General features: G+C 39.6%; 1 pseudogene; it reads right to left on the bottom strand.

Annotated features, from left to right (window-relative positions):
* Window positions 1-2,381: 2,381 nt before the first annotated feature.
* Window positions 2,382-3,251, bottom strand: LOC116089318 (annotated as a pseudogene).
* Between the last annotated feature and the right edge of the window lie 1,802 nt (window positions 3,252-5,053).

Here is a 5,053-nt window from a genome sequence, read left to right as displayed (position 1 = left end):
GCATTTATAACCAATAGAATTTTTCTGAAGAGATTTTGTCCATTTGGTGAACTGAAATCTGACCTATATAATAGAACATTGAATATATATTAAAATAGGCAAGTATGGGATAAAGTAGATGACAAGAAAAATATTTTATGTCCACAAAGTAAAATGTGATCCAATCATTGAAACACTTTAAAAATGAGGGCTATTCAAGCCAAATTAAATGTTTACAACCTAAATGTAAGAAAGTTGCCAGACAGTAAACAAGCTTCTCACTCTGGTCGGATCACTCATTGCTTCTGCTCTGAGCTTGTTTGGACACTACTCTCAGATCATTTTCTTTCCTTTGTGAATTCTATCAAAGTGTTAAAATACAAGCTTTAAATAAATTAAATAAGATACATTTATTTAATGTAGGTGATGAATCTTTTCTCATTTGTTTTCAACATTTGCCACAGTTTAGAATGAAGCCGTATTACCCAGACAGTCAGAAAAGTATACGTGTTGATGGTTTATGTTTAGAAAAGAAATATGATTCCATCATTCATTCTAAGAGTGTGATATGAAATGGATCACCTTCCTAACATCTCAGACAAAATGGAACATAAAAAATTTCTATTAACAAGACTCTAATTTGTTATCAGATTGGGAAAATCTGTTACAATTATTTTCTATATTCCACAAAACCCACTGTATTATTTTAATATCATAACACCTCAACAACATTTATTTTACACAGGAGCGCAGTACTTTTCTGTTATAAGGGTTGGAATTCCCAATATCTGGCTGAAATTGAAGCAAAAGTCACAGAAAATAAGCTAATGACAACAAAAGATAAATGGACTTCCTTGAAAGCTAGAACTACTTTGGCAATTACAGCGAGGATTTATATGTGAAGGAGCTACAGGCCATTTTGCTGATGTTCAGCCTGCTTGTGGATGAAGAATAGCATTGGTATTTGCAGAGTTAGATGCATAAGGCAGGAGATCCAGACTCCTAATAACTCAGATAGGATATGTAGTGCCTTGATTCTATCTCTACTAATAACCTGTGAGATGACAAGAGACTGGAAGAGATGTATTTATTGCTTTATAAGAGGAAACCATTTGGCTCTTCTCCAAAGGATGATATAATAGGAGGAAGTGAGGGCAAAATTGAATCAGAATAAACAGGCACAAAGAGGCTCCAGACTGTCCTGATCCACGTTTGAAGACCCTGAGCATTAAACTGGATTCGGGCAACTTTTAAAGTGATAAAATACAATAGGGGTCTGAATTAAAATTTTTGAGAGTTGCATCATTAAGGTACAACTTTGTTTTCTTTCTCTTTTGATGCTAACCTCGGCAGGGTTGAACTTGCCCAAAATAAGTGGGCTGCAGTGCTTCAGTATATCAATGGCATGGGTGGTATGCTGGGTGAGTAATTTTGGAAGAAGGAGCTTCAATTAAGGAAATGCCCCCACTGCTAAGCCTGTGGCGCATTTTCTTTATTGGTGGTTGATGGGGGAGTGCATAGATCATTGCGGAGGACGCTACTCCTGGACTGGGTTTTATAAGAAAGCAGAATGAGTATGTCTTGAGAAACAAGCTCCCTCATGGCCTCTTAATCATTTCCTGTTTATGTCTTCCAACCTAAAGTTCCTGACCCCACTTTCCTCAGTAATGAAGTGTGACTTGAAAGTTATAAGCTGAAATAACCCTTTCCTCTTCAAATTGCTTTGGTCATGATTTTTTTTTATCACAACAATAGTAGCCATGACTAAGATAGTAATGGTGTGGAACTCTTGGGAAAATTGTTTTAGTCATCTATTTTTGCAAAACTAAATATGCTTAAAAGCATTAACCTAACACATTGATGTCTTTGCCTATAATGCCATATTTGTCATGTGGTCAAGATCCTCCAGGGATAATGGATTCTATTCTTATATCGATCGTTATTTAGCCAGTTTTGTTTATGAATGTAAGCAACATTCCAGCCAGGCTGCCTCAGAAGAATTTCTTTCTACTGGATAGCTTCTACAGCACTGAAAAGTTCTACTCAAGCTGCTGAGGGAGAAGAGACACCAATGGTCTTACTCAGCATGGTACCCGCATGTTGCAATATACACTTGCAGGTAAGATGTGCTTATGACATAATGGACCCACAGCCATTATGTGGAACTATCACTTTCATATTAGAATCGAGGCCATGGTATATGCCTGGTACTGTAATCCTCATCAACAGCCCCTGGCTAGGAAGATCCCAGCCTGAGGGAAGAATCCACTGTTGCTTTTCTCAATAGAATATCAACTAATTGGCTTCTAGATATTTATGCTTATACCTATAGACATGAGCTGATCTAAACCTTTGTTAGTTGTTTTCTTTTTTTTTTTTAATAGACTTCATTTATATTTGTCATATAAAAACCCTTATGTGGTAGCCACAGCTGGAGCCTGGGTCCTCTGAACAGAGACTCTGGTGTGGGTTTTCACAAGATGATCAGTGAATTCCTGGTAAGGAGACTTGGTGAACACAATCTCTTTCCAGAGGTCGGGGGTCAGGTAGCTGTCTTGGAGATGGCATCAAAGGTGGCCTCGGCAAAGTTGCCTAGAGTGGCAGTGTAGCCTCTAGCTGAAGTGTAGCAGACATCTATACTGGCCATCATCAGGAGCTTCTTGGACATGGGAGCAGAGACAATGCCAGTGCCTCTGGGGGCAGGGATGAGATGCACCAGCACAGAGCCACAGCGGCCTGTCACCTTGCATGGAACAGTGTGGGGCTTGCCAATCTTGTTCCCCCAGTAGCCTCTCCGCACAGGGACGATGGAAAGCTTGGCCAAGATGATGGCCCCTCAGATGGCAGTGGCAACCTCCTTGGAGCACTTAACACCAAGGCCAACGTGACCATTGTAGTCCCCAATAGCGATGAATGCCTTGGACCTGGTCTGCTGGCCAGCCCGAGTCTGCTTCTGCACTGGCATGATTTTTAGAACCTCGTCCTTTAGGAATGCACCCAGGAAAAAGTTAATGATCTCAGACTCCTTAATGGGCAGGGAGAACAGGTAGATCTCCTCCAGAGACTTGATCTTCATGTCCTTAACCAGGCAGCCCAGCTTGGTGACGGGGATCCACTCCTTGTCTTCAGCTTTACCTCCGCGAGCCCCGCGGCCTCGACCAGGACCGCGGCCCCTAAGACCACTGCCTAATCCTCCGCGGAAACCGCCGCGGCCTCCTAATCCTGGGCCCCAGTCCTCCGGGCCCTCCCGCTGCACCAGCGTCATCCGCCATTTGCTGTTTTCCCGGAGAAGAAGCAAGTTTTCTTTTACTGTGGACAGCAGTCAACACAGACTCATAACTCCTCAAAGTGTTAATAATTTGAGAAGTGTGCTTAGTCCTAAGTGTGACAGCTGTATGTATCTCTACCTACCACAACTCATTTACACCTACCAAAACTGAAGAAGCGTTGTATAAGAGAAGGCAGACAGTAAAAACAAAGGATAATGAGGAATGCTGTGGAAAGCTCCCTTCCAGACATGGACTCATTGTTGGGCTTATGAACTAACTCCTGGAAGCTATGGGCACCTGCATAAGAATGACCTACACAAGACTCCAGCGTAGGTGTATTCCCCAGGCCCCACCCATTAGGACCTGCTGACAGTTGATAGCTGTCGAGGAAAGGAGAATCTTTTTGGGAGGAGGGAGGGGTGAGACCACTGGGACATTTCTCATGCTCCAGTGGAGGGCCCCATACCCACACACATATAGGTCTTACTAAGAACTATAGAACTTGCAAAGGTTTCACGAAAGAGGGAAGAAGAGAAAGAGATAGAGGGAAAAGGAAAAAGAAGAGAAGGAGAAAGAGAGAGGGAAAGAGAAGATGAGATAGGGAATGGAAACTGTTAGGAGATCTGTGAAAGGATGTGGAGTGAGAAAGATGAGAGGGAAAGGACACTATGTTTCATTGTTACATATATAAAATACACAAAGAATAAAGAACAAAAAGGAGAATTCATACCACACAAGAGCTCTTACTTCTTTAAAAGTTGTAGAGATGCTTAACCTAAATTTTAGAAATCTAAATTTCATATGCAAGTACTTCATATCTAATCTGAATATTTATGATGTATTTGTTTACTTTTAATTATCTGTGTATCTGTGTGTCAGTATCTCGCTGTGCAGGTGCCTAAAAAGAACAGAGAGGGTGAAGGATTCACTTTAGCTGAAGTTAAAAGACATTGTGAGTCACCTGACATGTGCCTGAGATGAGCTCTCTCCTCTGAAAGAGCTGCAAGTGTTCTTAACCATGAGCCATCTTTCCAGGAATCCCAGAAATTTTCTATATGTAGTCATTCAATATTCAATACACATGCATATTGCTCCTTATTTGGCCCACTATAAAGATAGGAATGATAAAAATAAGTTAGGAAATTGACTTAGATGCTTTCCTTGCAGTAGTCAACTTCACTATGCCCCAAACCAGGCTGAGTTTCTCTGAATATTAAGTATTCATGTATGTACACTAAAAACATATTTATTAATTAGTTCAAATAATCAAGCATTAAACACACTAATAGGAACACATTGGGAAAAACTACTGCCATAAATATTGGCACTGTTATTCTATTATCCTCATGATCTTTTCATTGCAACATGAAATGATTAGGTTGTGAATATTTTTATGAATCCCTTTATTGTGAAGATAGTTACATAGTTTAATATCATCTAAGAAATAAGCTGTTTGTGGCGTAATCAACTTTGATATGCTAGATTTTTTACTCATCACTATTTGAAATGATATTACTTTTAAAAATAGTCTTAGGAAAATGTGAATGTTTAATATGGCTAGATAAGTTTCTAGAAATAATAAAATGTAATTCTTTTTCTTTTGTAATTTTCTCTATCCTTCAATGGAATTTCATTAAAACCCATTCAAATATCAGGAAATGGTGGGTTTGATATTGATATTCAAGACTATGTGCATTCTTCTTCTCTAAAGCTCTTCAAAAGGAAAATGAAATTTGATAAATAGATGCTGACATATCCTCCTTTGTGCATGTATAAATTGATAGAAATTGTTGGAAAACTCAGGT

Source organism: Mastomys coucha, unplaced genomic scaffold (assembly GCF_008632895.1).
Source record: "Mastomys coucha isolate ucsf_1 unplaced genomic scaffold, UCSF_Mcou_1 pScaffold14, whole genome shotgun sequence".
NCBI lineage: Eukaryota > Metazoa > Chordata > Mammalia > Rodentia > Muridae > Mastomys > Mastomys coucha.
This window is presented reverse-complemented; position numbering and strand designations above follow the sequence as displayed.